General features: G+C 39.8%; 1 long non-coding RNA gene across 4 annotated transcripts in view; it reads left to right on the top strand.

The window, feature by feature from the left end:
* LOC110340409 overlaps window positions 1-6646 on the top strand; it is a 36465-nt gene extending 29819 nt beyond the window's left edge. For all 4 annotated transcript variants that reach the window (XR_005880042.1, XR_005880041.1, XR_005880043.1 and 1 more), the window contains 2 exons: window positions 2444-2575; window positions 3734-6646. This is a non-coding gene — a long non-coding RNA (uncharacterized LOC110340409). The remainder of the gene's footprint in view (window positions 1-2443; window positions 2576-3733) is intronic.
* Window positions 6647-19394: the final 12748 nt, after the last annotated feature.

Below are 19394 nucleotides of genomic sequence, written 5' to 3'. Positions count from 1 at the left end.
AAACAGATGGATTCCTGGAGTTCATTAGCTAGGCAGCCTAGCTGAATTGACTTCTGTGTCTCAAAGAAGGGTTGAGAGCAATGGAGGGAAGACAGCAGATCTAACTCTAACCTTCTCATATATGTACACCCATATATACCAACACTAACCAGTGTGTGCAACACACGCATATACATACACACACAGAGGGTTTTTTTTGTCTTTGTTTTTTTTCCCATCGTATTTCTATTGTGTTTCTGGCATTGAGGTTCAAACAGTGAGCAAAATCAAATCCTTTCTTTAGGAAATCTGATTTTCTAGGGTGGGCAACAAACTGGTTAGAAAGGGCAAAGAGGAACCTAAATCTAGGAAAGAATTAAGACTATTTGAGAAAAAAAAACAGCCACGTAATATGTTTAAGTGGTGCTTTTTTTTGTGAGTCACGATTTAACCAAAAACCTTAAAGAAGAGAGCCAAGGAAAGTTCTAAGGAAAAATTTTGATCGATTCAGAAATAGAGTACAAAGTCCTGTTGAGACAATCCTTCTTGCAAAGTTGAAGAATAAATAATGAGCCAACCAAATTTTAGGAAAGTTAGCACTTGAAAATGTGGTAAGAAGCAAGATAGGGAAACCAGAACACTGTAAAATTCTCTGGATAAGATTTGAGTTGACTCTCCCTGGGGAGCCTGCATAGGACCCAACTTAGACCCCCTGAATGAAGGTGACAGTGGGTGGCTTGGGAAGTATGTGGGGCCACTGGCAGTGGGACCAGGAGCTATCCCTAGTTAATGAACTGGCTTTTAGAGCCCATTTCCTGTGGAGAGATACTTTGCTCAGCTTAGACACAGCGGGGAGGGTCTTGGTCCTGTCTCAAAATGATGGGACAGACTTCCTTGACCTTCTCTGAGGAGCAAAAGAGGGGGATGAGGAGGAGGTGGCTGGAGCCAGAAGAGGGGAGAGAAGAGGAGCTGGGATTAGAATGCAAAAAATAAAATGACATAACATAAAAAAGGATTTGAGATGACTGTGTACTTCTGTGTAGAACACAGGGCTATGATCATTGTTGGGGTAGATACTATAGCCTTGTGCAGTTCTGATTACATGGTCAGAGGATACGGGAGAGAACCTTGCAGAGATTCACAGCATCAAGCTTGTTCTTGTGGCTAGTAGGACCACACTTGCTTTTTGCAGTATTGACATGTGCACTGATGCTAAGTCGAGAGTGGCCACCGAAACCTGAGCAGGAAATGGGTGTGCACAGACTAGAGTGGTGGGTAGCTATTGTACTCTTCATGGGCACAAACTCACTGCCAAAAGTAAAATGTCATTCTGCAAGTGTATTCCATAGAGTAGTACAGAAGGTGTCCAATGAATTTCAATTGAGAATGTTTTGTTACTGTTCTATGTGACAAATTAAGATTTAGACAGTCTATGACTTAATTGAGTATTATGGTTTGCTAAAGAGAAGCACTTTGTAAACTGAATGTGCTGTGTTCATAAAACATTGTCTAAAGCAGTTGTTCTTAACCTTTGTAATGCTGCAACCCTTTAATCCATTTCCTCATGTAGTGGTGACCTCCAACCATACAATTATTTATGTTGCTTCTTCATAACTATAATTTTGCTATGGTTTCAGATTGCAATGTAAGCATCTGATATGCAGGATATCTGATATTTGACCCTTCTGAAAGGGGTGAGAATCACCGCTCTACAGAATGGTAGGCTGTGGTGTAGCTCAGCAGTAGCACACTTGCCTATGATACACCAAATTCCGGGTTTAAGCCCCAGAATTGGGCTGGGTATTCAGATTTGGCTGTTTGGCAGACCTCTCCTCAAAACCAAAGTGATTTTATTTCTAGGAAAACAATGGACAATTTGCTGACAATGATAAAAATTTAAGTTTTCAAGGGATAGGAAAAAGTGTATTTACCAGCATGGATATAGTGTTTCTCAACATCTAAACTCACTTATGAAATTATATACTATATTGTATTAACATTCAGGAGATCTGTACATTTCAGTGGAATTTATTATTTCTAACGAGCAATAATGCTACTAAGTCATCTACTCATATGAGAGAAAAATCAATAGGTTTTTATGTAATAGCATAAAATTATTAATGTGAAGTTTACACCCACACTCTATTCTTTAAGGAAAATAATCACCTTTCTAGTTTATCCGAGGATCTAGAAATATACTCCCTTTTATAATCAAATATGAAAATAGAGTTTTTTCACATGTCAACCAAATTAGCAACAGTATTGAGGCAGTACTTGAAAGTTAGTTATTGTTCATGGAAGTACACTGTGACAGCTTCTTTATTGTCAATTTGACACTAGAAGATGGCGACTCACAAAAAGCCATTTAAGCATATTCTGCAGTTGATATTCCTGAACCCTCCTAGTCACCTCCCTGCTGTGGGCTCCTCTTTGCATTTTGTAACCAGTTTTCTGCCCATCCTAGAATGTCAACTTCCCTAAGAAGACAGGAAGAGGATCTCCATGAGTGACTGCCTACCTTAGGTTAGCCTGTGGGCGTGGCTGTGATGGGATTGTCTTGATGGTGTTAAGGGATGCAGGAAGACTCAGACTGACTGTGAGTAGTTCCATTCTCTGGGTTTGGACACAAGAATATATAAAAGAGGAGGAAGTTAGCAGAGCAAAAGCATGCATGCGGTCATTTTCTCTCTACTCTGTGAATGTGCTCAACTGCCTGTAGAGCAATATCTGTGAGATTGGTTGGCAGTGCTGGAAAGGTTGTGTTCTTACACAGGAAAGCCCATCCATAGGTGAAGCTTCACCTAAGGCCAAAGTTGTATTTCTTTGCACAGTACATTTAGGGGGTGCATAGTCAGTATTAATACAGTCAATACATAAGCCACGAGTCTATACTCAAAAGGCAGTGGTAAGTTTGGGTTAGATTTCTTAATTGGATCACCTTGTGAAGTGACACTGTCAACTGTGGCATTAGCATAGTCACCATAGCTTATAAACAATCCAATAAGATTTTTTTCTGAGAGATGATGAACAGATTGTCCTCCTGAACATGAGACAAGATTGTGCTCATGGTGTCTATAACCCCAGATTTTATTGATAAGGAATAATAGTGGATACAAATAAGTCTACTTTTAAAGTCACATTTGCATAAAAATTACCTTGCTTGCCCTCCTTGAGTTTTGTATAAATGATTCTATATGAAATATGAAAGTGGAGTCTTCAAAAATACCAAAATTTACCTTATTCCTTTTAGTTCGATCAGAGATATATCTACAAGGACCTCTCAGTTTGTGCTAAATGTCTTTGTTGTTATTGATGTTGGTTGTTTTTGGTTTTGTTTTTTGAGACACCCATCCCTGTAACCATTTAATGGGGCCAACAACAGTTCCACTGTATCTGAAAGTACAATAAGTACAATTTAGCAACAGTGGAGAACCTATCACATCTGAACCCACAATAGAGACAGATGGTTGACAAATCTCTTTGTACAGAGTGAACATGAATGATAGCTATATTATGAGGAATATGGTGTGGCGGTGACAGCTTAACCTGCCACCTGGATGAGGAGCTTAGACTCTTGTGTAAGTTTGTTTTTCCAATTGTTCCCAAGTGGGTGGTGATGATTGCAGCATGCAAAATGTACTTTCCTCTTTAGGGATGGTGATGCCATCCTTTCAAACAGTGCTTTGAAAGGATCCTCATAATTGAAATTATGTTGCTTCATGACAATATTGATCTTCTCATTTCCTCTCTCCAGGGACTGGCTGTGCTGTGGTTACTTCATGTACCAATGGAGCAGGAGTTTGTAATGGCTGAATACTAAGGCGATCAAATTACAGAGACCAAACATTTAATGGGATCATTGCTCTCCATCAAAGAATGCAGACAACCTTCCATTGCTTCCCGCACAATGGTCCCTGTGCCGGCAGCCTGTAACAATATATGTCTAAATACTTTCACAGGTCACAGAAATTTTGCTTTTGTGTTTTCTCCTCAGATCTTTTTAGCATCATGGACATTAAGAGCATACCATCTTCCCTTGTGCGTTCAGTTTAACCCATGGTGTTAGCCCAGCACCCTGGAGCAGGTCCGCTGAGTGCTTACCAGGACCTCATGGTTCTACATTACTAGGTAGGCTCCTTGTGCTTCAGTTGCATCCATGTTTAGGGTGCCACATATGTGGACTGCCATTGGCTATTATGAGGAACTGAAGAGTTCTAGATTCAGGACCAGGGAACTCTAGGCAATGGTGCTCCAGTGTGAGTGCTTTACTGGCATTCTGTGAAGCTTTTATTCTAGATAGCTCTGAGTTCAAAGCAGAGACAGAGACAGACAGTGACAAACATAATGCCCCTGAGTTCACAAAGATGTAATGCTGGGCACAGAATTATTGGTAGGACACATCTTGCCTTTGGCATTCCTTGTGTTGGCAGAGTCAATTCTCCCAAGGGAGTAAACCAATTTCTAGGATAACTGGGTTCACACAGTAGGACAATATTGGAAAGTTTATTACATGCAGGCTACAATGCATACTGCACATGATAAGAGACTTTGTAGGACATGGGGAGAAATAAGCTTGGGGTGAGTCACAGAAACTCTGTCCTAACACATGATTCACTCAGAGGTAAAGGCCCATGTGTAGTTTCTTGTTTCCCACAAAATTCATAGCAACATAGGTCAAAGAGATTTAAATGAAATTTAAGAAATTCTTGTAAATACTTTTAAAAAAATGGAGTCCTACTCCCAAAGACTCTTGAGTAGGACAGAGAAACATGCTGCCATCGATTGGATGTTCATGTTTGTGGATCCTAGCACCCATCCTGGCACTCCCTTGATGGACATCTGCTTGAATCATTTTGTTTTGCAAAATTCTGCTTCACCCACAGGAAACGCATGTCTTGGCCCAGTTTGAACACAATCTTTTTCCCAAAGATTTTGAAAAACGAACAAAAGTTATTAAATTGCCAAGGAGCACAAGAGGCTTTTTAACAAATTAGTGACAGGAGCTGTCTGGCATTAAGCTTGTAAAAATACTTAGAAATTTCATGTTACAGGGGCTGGATGCTTAAAGAGTAAGAAGCTGCCATGATTCTTTAAAACATTTCCATTTCTATTTTCCTCCAAATTGGAGACTAATATGTATAACAAATGAAAAGAAACAATACCAGCGATAAAACTGAATGTAGAAGGCCCAAGGCCTTGTGAGAGCCTGGAGGAAGCAGTCCGTGGAGCTGAATATGAGAAGGAGGATAGAGACCCAGGGATGTGCCAGAACCAGCAGAGAGGAGAGTGTTGTAGGGAAGGAGAGAAGTCCATGCAATGTACTGTTTCATACCACTTGGGAACTATGCCTTAATCCTGGTGTGACTCTGATGGAGACATACTTTCCAAAGAACTCAAAACATCAGGATTCCCTCTCCCCACCCCCCCACCCCCTCCCTGTATTGTGGATGGGAAACCTATAAGTAGAAGGGCTTCTGAAATAGTTTGTAAATAGGTTCATGAGCCTGGGAAAGGTGAATGATTGATGCCCATTTATTTACTCACTAATTAACATATGTGATTTAAGAAAATCATTGCATACTTCCTGTGTGTCTGCTTCCAGGATTGATCAATTTCATGAATTGTATGCCATTTAAATTTATATTTTCCTTAAAGCTATATTGTCTATGTCATGCTCATGTATAAAAATAAAATTCTTAGGGACAAAGTTAGCAATACAGTATATGCAAAGAAAATGTAAAACACATTGAAAGACAGTTCTAAATAATACACTTTGGATATATATGTATGAGATTCCATATACCCAATAGCACCGAGGATTTACTGTCATGAACTCAAAAGCAGCAGGATTCCCAAAAGACAATTACAAGGTGATTCTTAATGGGTAAAGGAACTAAGGGTTGAATACAGTTGATTACAGTTGACTAACATGTTGAGAAGAACCCAAGACCAGACAGGTCAGAAACCTCAGGGAAAAACAAATCCTATTGTTCTGCTAAAGAAACAGCCATAAAATGACTTCTAATGACATTTTGCTATACGTATAGATCTGTGTCTTGTTCAGCCATCATCAGAGAAGCTTCCTCCTGCAGCAGATGGGCACAATTACAGAGACCCACAGCCAGACAATATGTAGACAAGAGACCTTTGAACACTCAGCCACAAAAAGGATATCTCCATCAAACCCCTCTTCTTAGGGCTCAGAAAACACTATGGAAGAGGAAGTTTAAAGGACATAAGGTCCCGAAGGAATGGAAGACACCAAAGAATCAAGACCTAGACACAGCAGGGCTGGCGTAAATATGAACTCAGAGAGACTGAGGCAGCATGCCCGGCCTGCATCAGGTGAAGTCCTAGAGCTGAAAGGAGAAGTGGACACATCCCTAACCTGGAAGCTACCTCCAATTGATAGCAACTTGCAATTGAAAACTTAGCTTTCTCCAACGGAGTCTCACTGGAGTTACCACCTGCTCTTAAGGATAGGCCACACACCCAGTAATACATGGCTAACACCAAACCTACTGAATGGAGGCTCTTTGTCTCAGAACATTAAGCTGGGTATTCTTTTTACCCTTATAGGGCCCTTTATTTACATGCATGTTATTTACATAAACTGTTTTTGCGTTTTCATGGGATTCCCGTGTGTGTGAGGGTGGGTGTGTCTCTGCATCTATATGCATTTCTTGTACTTTTTGTTTGGCTATTTTTATTTGGTTGCTTTGTCATATCACTTCTTTGTCTTTTTTATCTTTCTTATTATTATTCCTTAGATGCCTGATTTTCTAAGAGACAGAAAGGGTGTGGACCTAGATGGAAGGGGAGGTGGGGAGGAACTGGGAGGATCAGAGGAGGGGAGACCATAATCACAATATATTGTATGAAAAAAATTATATTTTCAACAAAAGAAAAAAAGTGATCTGGGAATGCTCAGACCTCAAAGCAGACAACTTTATCCATCTAAGATTCAGGTAACATTGTAAAAAAAAAAGGGGGGGTGGGAGGAAAATAAGAGGTGGAGAGTGGTGAGGAGTGCTGTCTTCTGGAAATGACCAGGTCATCATATATAAACTCATAGACATTGAGATTACCTGTACAAGCCATTCAAAATGCCAGTATGGTTTGTGGCCAGGTTTACAAGTCCCTGTTGTTAGCTGAGGAGCTATATATTGGCAGCTGGTGGTTGTTTAGGGGTGGAGCAGTCATTTTGAATGTACGTGGCCACTGGTTGCCTATGCTCCTGTGGGTGGCCCTACACCCATGCATATATGGATACCATAGTTGGACTTGGTGGGTTACTTTTTAAAAAGGGAGAAGAGACATGAAGTTGGGAGGGAGAGAGATACGTTGGGCAGGTATGGAGGAAGTTAGAGGGAACCGTGGGGATGGATATGATCCAAATATACTGTGTATGTGTATGAAATTCAGGAAGATTTGATTTAAATTATTATTTTTTAGAAATAGATGAGACTTTCTTGGGGAATGCTGAATCTTGGAAGTATACCTTATTGGATATTTAAAAATTATATAGCTATGGTAATTAAATAACGAAGGACAAACTAATGCAATAAGCTAAAAAACTTAGAAACAGATCCATATACATTTTGAAATTTATAATAATTTCTCTTGAAGATAACTAAAGAGATAAGCTTTAAGTTGGATATTGTTGTGAGAGGTATCACTCCAGAATTTAGGACTACAACTGAGAATAAATACTGATTTTGTACAGTTTTGTGGGTCAAGAACCCAGGAACAGGCTATCCAGTGACCTGTGAGTCCTAATGAGGCTGCAGGGGAGACACCGGCCAGTGTCTATCTTCTGAAGTCTTCCCTGCAGCTGGAAGGTTCCCTTCTAGTCAAGCATCGTACCTACATGCATTTGCCTGTCAGTTTCTTGTGAGTTCCTGCTCCAGGGCTGAGCTCCTTGCTACAGTACTCCCCAGTACCTTCATAACATTGTGATTAGCTTCCCCGAGAACCAGATATTTTGAGAGAGCCAGGCAGAAATTGCAAAGCTTTTATTACCATGGCTCAGAGGTTGAGTTTGATTTTTACAAAGAGTCTTCTTTCGTGTCTAAGTTATTATACTAGCTATCTGTGATGGCTAATCTTGACTGTCAGGTAGACATACCTGGGAGGAGGGAGCCCTAATTAAAGAATTGCCTCTATTGTATTGGCCTGTAGGGAAGTCTGTGGGGGCATTTTCTTGATTGCTAGTTGATGTAGGATGCCTGCCCATGCATGGTACAGTCTGTAGGCAGGAGGGCTTGGGCTATATAAAAATGGGAGCTGAAGGCAAGCAAAAGGCCAAGGCAATAAGCAGTGATCTGTGGAGGTCCCCCACCCCTCCAGGATCCCACTTTGAGCTCCTGCTATGACTTTCATCAGTGAAGAATTGTGACCAGAATTGTAACCCTTTCTTCCCCAAATTGTCTTTTTGTCATTTTTAAAAAAATCACAACAACATAAAGCAAACTGGAATATCATCTGTATTTAATGGGGGATATACTACATGGGAGTGTGAATATTGGACATAGGGATTCTTGGAGCTATCTTGAAGTTTTGACATCTGCCTAACACAAATTAGTTATTAAAGTATTAGAGAATAATGTGAACGTTTTTTTCCTGAGGCATGGTATCACCATATAGCCCCAAATGGTCTTGAACTCCTGATCCTCCGGTCTTAATTTCACAAGCCCTGAAACATGTCCAGTCACTACTCATTTCAATAATACTTTTTATAAGACCATCTATGAAAAAACCTTTTTCCTGTTTTTTATTTAAATTTAAAACAATCCTATTTTACATACCAATCCCAGTTCTCTTCCCCAATCCTTATAATATTAGAACATATTTTTTCAAAAAAGAAGCAATCAAATTACAAAAGAAAAGATTGATTAATTCACTTTAAGACCATTAACCAAAAAAATGTTAAACAGTGGTCAAAAAAGATGAAAAAGAAGGAAACATTTTTGACAAATATAACCAAAAACTATCATACAGGATGTATACAGATCAACATGAAAGAAATCAAAATGAGGAAAACCATGGAGGTCCTCATAAAAGAATGACCTGTAAGTGTAATAGAGGACTGTGTTAGCAACTGGAGAGACAAGGACTGCAGTCAAATGCTACAGCATTACACATGCATTTGGTCTGGTACTCCTAAGCAACCCATCTGTCAGGATATAGGGGTATGACTACTAGAAACCTGTGAATGTGCAGGAACGCACGTTAAGGGGCCAAGCATGCTCATCACAATGTGGAGTCACACTGGATGTGTACACCCAGACACCCAGCAGTTACTCCTCCAGAGAAAAATCTTGCATGTGTGCACTGGAAAACATGGACAAGTAAGCATGTTCTCTGAAATGATGCATTATCATGATCAGAGACATAGAAGAGAATAAACTGTATGAGATTCCTGTAAAGTGAACCTAGGTGTGGCTTCTATACCCAGTGGGACTCCATTGGGGGGAAAACATATTTCCTTTGTGAGCTAACTATTGGAGGTAGCTTCTGGGTGGGGGATGGGGCCTTGTGTCCAAGTACCCATCTCAGTGATGGCACTCCACCTGTGCATGCTGACAGTCTCTGTGAATACCTATGTGTGTCAGTCCCTTTGTGTCTAGAAGACACTGTCTCCTTAATGCCATTCTCTACCTCTAGTTCTTACAATCTTTCTACTTCTGCATAGCCCCCTGAGCCTGAGGGGAGAGGTTTGGTGAAGACATCCCACCTAGGACCAAGTGTTCAAAGTCCCTCACTCTCAGCAATCATGGATTTCCACATTAGTTCCCATTCGATACAGGAGGAAGCTTCTCTGACTGATCTATGAGCATGACAGAATGTTGTAGAGGTTCCTTTAGTTTAGAGCTGATAGTAAGAATTCCATTACTCTCTACATATACCAACCCCTGAGATTAGAATATACTTCATATCATCACTTTTTATTTGGATTTAAAAAAATTTTTATGTACTTGAAATTCAAACACATTTTTCTATTTTTGTTTCTCAAGTCACAGTGCTCATTTCTCATGAATGACAAATCTTTAACCTTTGCCACCAAATTTGGACTTTAGATATCTTATTTCACATGTCAAGGTCATTTCTTAGGAGATATTGAGTAAATAGCACATTTAAACTTCTCCAGTCTATATGTTTCCTCCACCAAGTACAAAAAGACTACATCTTTTTGTTGTTGTTGTCTTGTTTTGTTTTCTTTTTGAAACAGGGTTTCTTTGTGTAGCTCTGGCTGTCCTAGAACTCACACTGTAGACCAGGCTGGCCTCGAACTCACAGGGATCCACCTGCTTCTGCTTTACCTGAGTTCTGGGATTAAAGGCATGTGCCACTCCTTCCTGGTTGAGGAACTACATCTTAATATGACATAATAAGTACTGACTAGTGTCTCATGACATGTAAAAACACAGTAATAGACTGGTTTTCACAAGAAAACAATCATGGCTTCTTCTGAAGACAGTATCAGTTAACTCTGCTCAACATCACATAGCAGACAGCAGTAGCCTAGCTGAGTATTACATAAGGAAATCTGAGAGCTAGCAGTGGCAGTACACACCTATAATCCTGGCACTGGAAGGCACAGGCAAGAGGACTTGGAGATCAAGGCCTGCCTGGGCTATACAGGGAAACTTGTCTCAAAGCAAAAACATCAGAAGTAACAACTAAGAGGTCTGGGGTGAGTGGTCTTAAGCTGGGGTATTTACTTTCTTCTTGTTTTTTAAGTATTTCGTTATATGTATATATATATATATATATTAGAAACAATCTTATTTTACATATCAATCCCAGTTCCCTCTCCCTTCCATACTCCCATGCTCCCCACTGCCCCCCCATCACATCCCCCATACACTCCCGAGGGAGGGTAAGGCCCTCCATGAGGAATCATTAAAATCTGTCAACTCATTTGAGGCAGGGCTTATGCCCTCCCCTGTGTATCTAGGCTAATAGAGTATCCCTCCATGGGTAATGGACTCCCGACGTCCATCCGTGCACTAGGGATACATCCTGGTTCCACTGCCAGAGGCCCCATAGACTTCCCAGTGTTCCTAGCTGACAACCACGTTCAGGGGGCCTGGTTTGGTCCTATATTGGTTCCAAACTGGGGTATTTTCTAAGAGATCCACCCATCTTTCTCTTCTGCCATTCTCCTGATATATGATGGTGTTGGTAGAAGAACACAGCTGTTCCGTCTCTGGATGTCATGTGCATGTCTTACTTGGAAAGAAAGAACAGAGCAAAGGTAAAAAGTTTGTTTGATTTAGGAAAATAGAATGATGTGGAGAAACTCTAGACTAAAGAGAGTCTGGGGAAGAGACGTTAGTTAAAACTCACATTTTCATTAGCACTGACATTTTGAGAATGGAGAATAGATGAATAAATAGCAGATAAACAATCAGCAGTGTCTGCCTGACCCACAGGTCAAAAAAACCCTAACAGATAATTATGTTGCAACATCATTATACGCAGCTGAGCAGGGGACATTATTTACAAGACCGGAACATGTCACCGAGAGTCAGTTAATAGGAAGAAGCAAATGTCAAGATTTTAAACAGTCTTACAAAGGTTCTAGTCTAGGTATTCTAATCAAACGTGTGCTACTAAACTAATGTGGGGGATGTTAGTGTTAATCCGTGTCTATCATCTCTGTATCACCTATGCATCTATCAGTCTGTCTTCTACTTATAGATAGATAAAGTGCAGAGGGGAGTATAGGTTTTCCCACTGAGAGAGCTAAGGAGCAGTGACACTATAGAGAAGTGGTTCTCAATATTCCTAATGCTGCAACACTTTAGCACAGTTCCCCCAACCATAAAATTATTTCCTTACTACTTAATAACAGTAATTTTGCTACTGTTATGAATCATAATGCAAATATCTGATGTGCAGGACATCTGATACTTGACCTTCAAAGGGATCATAGCCCACAGATTGAGAACCACTGCTCTAGCACAAACCCCCACACTATGTACACGGATCTTGCTTACATCACCTTCAGCAGTAAAAGACAACCGGCAAATCTTTCAGTAATGACTAATTTTAGTGTTGAGGTAGTGTAGATGCTAGAGTGAACTGGAGTACCTGGTAGGGCCAGAGAGCAAGACTCAAACATACTACCTAAACCACAGGAACAAATAAACTTGCAAGAAATTCCAATGTTCAAAGCTACACCATTTGAACAATGAAATAAATAGAGCAATATTTGATTACAACTCAAGGTTTAAAACAGTATATATGCTGACATAAATTGTTGAAAAATAATACAGGTATGTGCTATTGTAACTAAATAAACGAGGGAGAAAGAGATGAACCTCTCCTCTCTTTTGGACTCTCTCTGAGTAAGGGATATGCCATGTAGACTAAGCTGGCCTGGAGTTTGTTGTGAGTGCCTCAAACTCAGTACACTCCTGCATTATCCTTACAAGTGCTGGGACTGCAGTTATGAGCTATCAAGCCTGTTAAGACACAATTTTCTATGTAGAGATTTTATATAACACGAGCTAATAAGACTTTCCCAGAAAATAGGGCTTAATTCTCACTTCTATTTTCACATTGAATGTAAGCTTGACATATTGATCCTCTCTGGAGAGAAGTAAGGGAGAAAAATCAAACTTCACACTGATAAATGCAGCAGACATTGCCTTAACCTAGTATTCACGATCACTACCACCGGGATGACTTAAGGTGATATCACATTCCTCCTTAACACACAGGATAAAAAGGGCCCTTTGCCTTTCAAACATTCTTGGCAACATCCCATAGCTCCAGTCTAACTAGAAGCAAACTGTCAGGCAATACAATGTTTCATAACTTCCTACAAAGTATATATTCCTCAACATTGGCAAGGTCACAAGAAAAGGGCAAAGATGGAGACGCTTGCAGACAAAGCAGACTATGGAGACAGGATGAGTACACATGGTGAGGTGTCCTGGAATCTAGGATCGGAGATGAGCCCTAGAAGAAACCCTGCTGAAATCCAAAGAAGTTTTTTACTTTGGTTCATAGTGATGTGCCAGTATGAGCTTGGTCATTTTGCCGGGTACTGCCATAGACCTTAACATGGGGCGACATAGGTTAAGTCTAAACTGAATTCCTTATTCTTTTATTTAAGCTTTCTGTAAATTTAAATCCTTCCAAATTTTAAAAGTTTCTAAAATTCACAAGTAGTTAAACTGGAAAGGGTATGCCCTGTTAATGAAATATCATAACAATGTTATTGGCAAAAAACCTATGGGTCTCCAAAACATCTCAGAGCTGATAAACATTCAGTCCTCGAGCTATTTGCAATTATGAGTCTCGAGTGCCAGATTCTAAAACAAAGACTCAACTGCAAAAAGATTCAATTTGAACTAAAGAGCACTTTTAATGAGACTTTTTGACCTCTGTAAACTTTTCTAGGCCAGGTGAAAGCTGCTAGCAGGTGCAATTAATCTTTGTATTCAACAACAAAAACTTTAATTGAATCCTATGTCATTTTCCCCTCAAAATCACAGTTGCCTGAAAAAAAACCAACTAAAAGTTACTTTTACTGAGAACATGCCTTTTTGGCTCAGTCATTTGGCAATCGTCTATAACCAACCCCTACAATCAAAAGTTTAATCTTGTGCTCCACCTTATCCTTTCAATCACCTTGAAAGTTTCCCCCATCATTTTCCATAGCCTCTAAATAAGGTGAACAGAATTCTTTAGGTTAATACAAAGGGAATGATTACATAACCATTGAAAAGCTACTTGAAATACAACTGTTAAGCGTATGTACTGTGGAAGGATATTATACCAGCGTGGGAAGATCAGATAGACATTTATTTTCTCCAATTTCATATTAGCTGGCACCAAAATTGAGTGGAAGTAACATAAAAAAGGTTCCTGCTGAGACCAGAACAATATGAAATAGTAAATGATACAAAACCACATTTCAAAACACCCTCACCTAGCATTCCAGACAAAAAATTTTCTTGTAGCAAAAAATTCTTCCAGAAACTGGACATGAAATCCAACATCTTAGATGACAATGAGCAGAAGAGCTGTTGAGCCTGTCTTTGGCACACTTTCCAGGGGATCAATAGTCATTTGACATTGGTTAAACAAAGAGAAAGCAATCTCTCCAGAAGTTATCTGTACTCTTCATTGGGGCTCAATCATGTGTGGGAAGTGGTTGAGGCTATGGAGATATAAAATATAGGTGCCAAGGTGCCAAGTGTAAAAGCTGATGGAGTTGGTGTTTCTGATCTCCTGTGGCATTTCAGAGGGACACGTGGGATTATTCATTATTCATATTTCATCTCAAGGAGGTCCACAAGGGGGCACTATTTTCCTGAACTTCTCTATACATTCTAAGGGGGAAACGTTTTATAATACTATGTTCTCTTTTTTTCTCATATCTTTCAACAGTACTGCCCTAATCACTTTTTCTCTTTGCTGCCTTTATTCAGGTGAATATATTCTACTGTGGTAAAACTTATACAACACAGTGGGAAATGCACCATTGAAATAATTTTGAAATGTACAGTTGAGTGATATTAAGTCCTTTCACATTCTGAGTGACCACCACCATCGTCTTTGTTCTGTGTTTTTCCGAGTTGCCAATCCATACTCATCATACAGCAACTCGTGTTCTTTTCTTCTCCCAGCCTTGGTGACTCCAGTTCTAATCTGGGAGTCTCTGAATTTGATTACTCTTGCTGCCTCAGGGAGTGACTGGCTCCTTACATGTCACAGTTATCCAAAGTTCACCCACGTTGTCCAGGATGACTCTTCTCTCTACCCTAGATACATACCCTTGTCACTGGCATTCTTGTATCTGAGCTGCTGTTTGTGACCTTTTCCTTCCGCCATCTGTGTACTTTCCCCTACTTCCCAACTGACTCATCAAATTCCACATTCTTTACAAAACTCATCACCAAATTCCACATCTTTTGTCACATGGCCTTAGTTCTCACATACAGGACTGCTCATCTCACATTTACAGTGGAACACAAATCACGTTGTTGTCTGAGAGATGAAATACAGACAGTGAAAATCAACTCATTAGCCTTTTTATTTTGTTAAAATATCACATAATCCCCTCACCCCTCTCTTTTCTCTCCAGCTCCTTCCATGCCCCTTCCCCTATAGAATTCATGAACTCTTTTCATACATGAGTAAATTTAATGATCCATTTAATGTTACTTACATGTATATATTTCTAGGGTTGACCATTTGTTCTCCATTGGTGGCTCATCCCTGGAGAAGACAAATCTCCCTCTCTCAGTAGTGGTTAATTGTCCCTAGCTCTTCATCTAAGAGTGGGGACCTGTGATATTTTCCCCATCCACAATGGCATGCCAACTGGCACTGGCATTGCTTGGGTCGTGCGAAATTTCCCTGTCATATCTAGAAGTTGCAAGCTCAAAGTAGATCTCCTGTATTCTGACTCCTACAGTCCCCCGCTCCACCTTCCAGGATGTTGCCTGAAGCTTAGGCATAGGAGTTGTAGTGTAAATGTACTCAGGCACCCCAAAGTCATTTGTACTCTGCATTTTGACCAGCTTTGGCTGCAGTTGGTATGATATTTTGCCTATGAAGTTCCAGAAATTCCAACTGGAGGCTTTCTTCGGGTTCCTTTGTGTCATTTCCTTCCCCTACACTCTTAGAGAAAGGCTAAACCCTGAAGAAATAGGAACTATTTCTTAACTATGTATCATGTGTGATGACTGTTCTCTATCAACTGAAGTTGAGAATTTATGATACTCTCCCAAAAGGCATACAGGAAAGGATTGGAAGGAATCTGAGTAGTTGGTATGACCTAGATAGAGTTTAAAGTTTGAAAGTTTATTTGACTTTATAGTTCCATCAAATGTGGGATGCTCCAATGTCTGAAGGTACAGGTAAATTAGTCATCTGGGGACTTGCAAGTGTGGGATTTTTTTTCATGATAATTGCTAATATATATAATTTGCGTAAGCTAAAATTTCACAAATGCTATGTGATTGTCTCATGTGTCCCTCAAAATGACTCCATAGGCACTGAGGATCCACAAAGATGAACTTCACAGCTTAAGGCTGGAAAACTAGATTGTACAGCAATACCACATACTCAGCACCCTGTGCTCTCAGACCAGAATGCTATGCTGTTCCCCTAAAGTCATCCATCCTTTGATCAGGAAGCCCCTGCCTCCATTCTATCTTTGCAGCCAGAAGACTGTTTTCTGGCTCTTGGTAAATTACTGGACCTGAATTTCTGACCTATGCAGTGACAGGTCTTTAGTGAAGGATTCTGGAACCCCCCTCGCCTCTTAATTCCTTTTAGCATGGGAAAGTCTTGTGCCTGAGCATTTTTCCTTCACTGTGTGGCTGAGAATCTGCAGTTCACCTGTTATTCACAGTGTAGCTGAGCTAGTAGCATATAAAATCCTTCAATCTGCCAGCCAAGAAGGAGCAGGTGGCTGTTGGTTTTATATGTTCTGGGGAAGCTATTTGTCAGTGATAACCTAGATAGCAATTGGGTGGCTGCAGCAGGATCTCTTCCTGGGCATATGGTCTGTTTGGATGCCTACTACTGCCTCATCTGTGAATACTTCTGTTATTCACACAAAGCTGATGAATATAAAAGTGGAGGTTAAAAAAACCCTGAATATCTGAATCACCAAGCTGGACTCTTATCTCTCTGGTTAAAGATTGTGAGATATAAATACTGCACTAGATGTTTGGAGCTTTGGATAGGGGAAGTGGGATGCAGATATTTGATAATTCGGTTGCTAAGCAACCATCTCACAATTATGTAAGCTCTTACCATTGTAGGTGATATGGTGGGGGCGGTAAAGGATTCTGACGCAGAGAGCACGCAGGCGATATTTTTCATGCGACAGTGCTGGCGTCTCAGATTTGGCATTGGAGAATATATATAGGTAAGAAGGAAATGCCACAAGCAACAAAGACCTGAGTTTAACAGGAATGTGGGCTCATAGAGTTGGATGTGCAGAAGCTTACCAAATGACCTCACCTTTAAGGAAGGAACACAGTTGGATTTTTGAAATCAAACATCAGGAAATATGAAAATAACGAATGGGGATTATTATTCTTAATTAATACCCCCTTAGCTAAGTAAATCTTTAGGGTGATCTTGTAGGGCTGATGGCACTATTCACACTGTATTAATGAGAGATGTTCTGGACCTAACTCAAGGATACACTGGTTGGGTGTAAACATATGAGCTCTGGACAGTGTTTTTCTCATTTCATGTGTTTCATTGTGGATCATATTCCCTTAGCATTGCTTTCACATAATTTCTTTTTCCTTTCATGTGTTCCAGTAAGAAAGACTATTTTCTTATGAATCATTATTTTTCTGATGCAAGGATTTATCTCCAATCCTTTGTAGTTGGTTTACTAAATTTCCAAAGGAATATGACTTTTTTATCTTCTCAGACTATTAAAACAACTTAAATAAGAAAATTGTGCGTGGACTAAGAAATAAGATGATTTCAGGTTACTTAAAATGAACTTTAATTTAGCTAGTCCATATCTCTGACTTCTGGGCTGATAACAAAGATGTTTCTTAGTGTGTCTGTTTGCAGAATGGCCAAGTGAGTATAGAGATTTTCTTTGAATGGGTTGGAGTTGTATTAAAATTAGGTAACTCTGAAGCTATAGGGAGAATAAGATTGTTCAATATTTTTCCTTGAAATTTATCTGGAGTGTACGTAATCGTATCCGCCCACCACTACCTCCCTCCAACACCCTCTAGTGCTGCTCATTCCTCCTCCCTCTCAGCTTCGTGTCCTATTTTAACTTTGCTATTAATATCCCCCTGAGATCAATTAGTGTTGCCCATGTGCCCACTGGTGTGTGCCTATCTACTGGAGCAAGAGCAACCCAAAAATGTGGTCCTCCCTCAGCTGCCATCAATTTTTAATTGCTCCTCTGAAAGGAGTGATCCCCTCCATTCACTCCATTCATTATAAAAGTAGATTAGTTTTTCTCTCATCTAATATGATGAAAAAAATGAGGATGACACTTGCTGTATTGTTGCTGTATTGTATAATGTCCATATTGGTGTCGAAACATCTGACCCAGATTATTCCTCCTGGTTTCAGTGAGACACAGCATGTATTCACTCTTTTTTTTTTTTTTTTGGCTCACTGAAGCAATCAGTGTAATGAAGCTTAGAGGCATTAAATAAGCTTCCTAGGGTCCCCAGAGTAGGCCAGGGTTCTGCTTTCTCCTCTTGTTAATGGCCTGTGTTGTTTGCTGTTGCTGTTGTGTTCCTGGCCTTTTGCCAACACTGTGGTCTTCTACCACCCTTCTATCTTCCCAGTTTTCAACTTCAGCTTACCTCTCTTAAGTGCTCTTTATGCTATTATTGTAGTGAATCTGGGCCAATGAAACTAAATTTATATTCACCTAAAATTAAGTTAAGTAAGTTACATTTATAAATGGACCATTGCAAATAAACAGGTGCTTCTTTATCAGTTTCAGGCATTTGGTTGCGGCATTTGGGAAAGTCCTGGATGAGAATTATAATGTAGAACCCAAAGTACGTACAAAACAATTGTTTGATAATCATCCAACTTAGTTCAACAGCTGTGTTCTAATTATTTACGTGAAATCACAGAGTTAGATATTGTGAGGGATGAAATAGATAAAATGCTATCGGCTGTTTCCTTCCTTGCTGATTAGGAGGAAAGAAGCCACCCTTGCTTCCTGCTCTTTTTGTTGATGCATCTGGATCTGCACACATAACATTCATTCACCTAGACATGCATATGAATAAATAAAACAATGAAAATAAATCTTTAAAAACCCAACCCAGCCAAAGCAAAGCAACAATAGAACACAAGATTCCTAAGTTCTGTGACCTTACCAATCTTTTTTTTCACTTTGAATAGCCAAGTAGACTTTGTGTCACCCACTACATTTGCCTATAAGAAACGGCACTGTTATCATTCCCTAATATTTTTTTTACAATTCTCAAGGAATAGTCAAACATCTTCATGAGCACCTGCTAACCCCCTTCCTAACTCTGTTTGGGTTCTTTTTCTTGTTCACTTCTAACTTTCTTATCATTGCTTCATCAGGGCTTGTCTGGAGATTTTTGCAAAGGAAAGCTGCTCAGTAAATCTTGATCCAAGAACTTCCTTCCTTTTCCCAGTAAGGACATCCTCTCCTACAAAACATACAATTTTGGTGAGGTGTATATGAAGCACTGAGGGAGGAAGGAGCAACTGTCTAGCCAGATAGATCATCCAGCTCAAACCTGGTGATCAGTGGGTTGGTTGATACTGTAACTGAGTTGCCATTTCTGTTTTATAGAATAGTTGAAGGATTTTGGTGTTAATTATTATTTACAGATCTGGCAGAAATGGATCATGATATTATTTGGGTATGGAAATTTTCTTTTCATTTACTTTTTTAAAATGGG

This window comes from Mesocricetus auratus, unplaced genomic scaffold (assembly GCF_017639785.1).
Source record: "Mesocricetus auratus isolate SY011 unplaced genomic scaffold, BCM_Maur_2.0 Super-Scaffold_100010, whole genome shotgun sequence".
NCBI lineage: Eukaryota > Metazoa > Chordata > Mammalia > Rodentia > Cricetidae > Mesocricetus > Mesocricetus auratus.
Note: the sequence above shows the minus strand (reverse complement) of the source record. Positions and strands in the feature narration are given on the sequence as shown.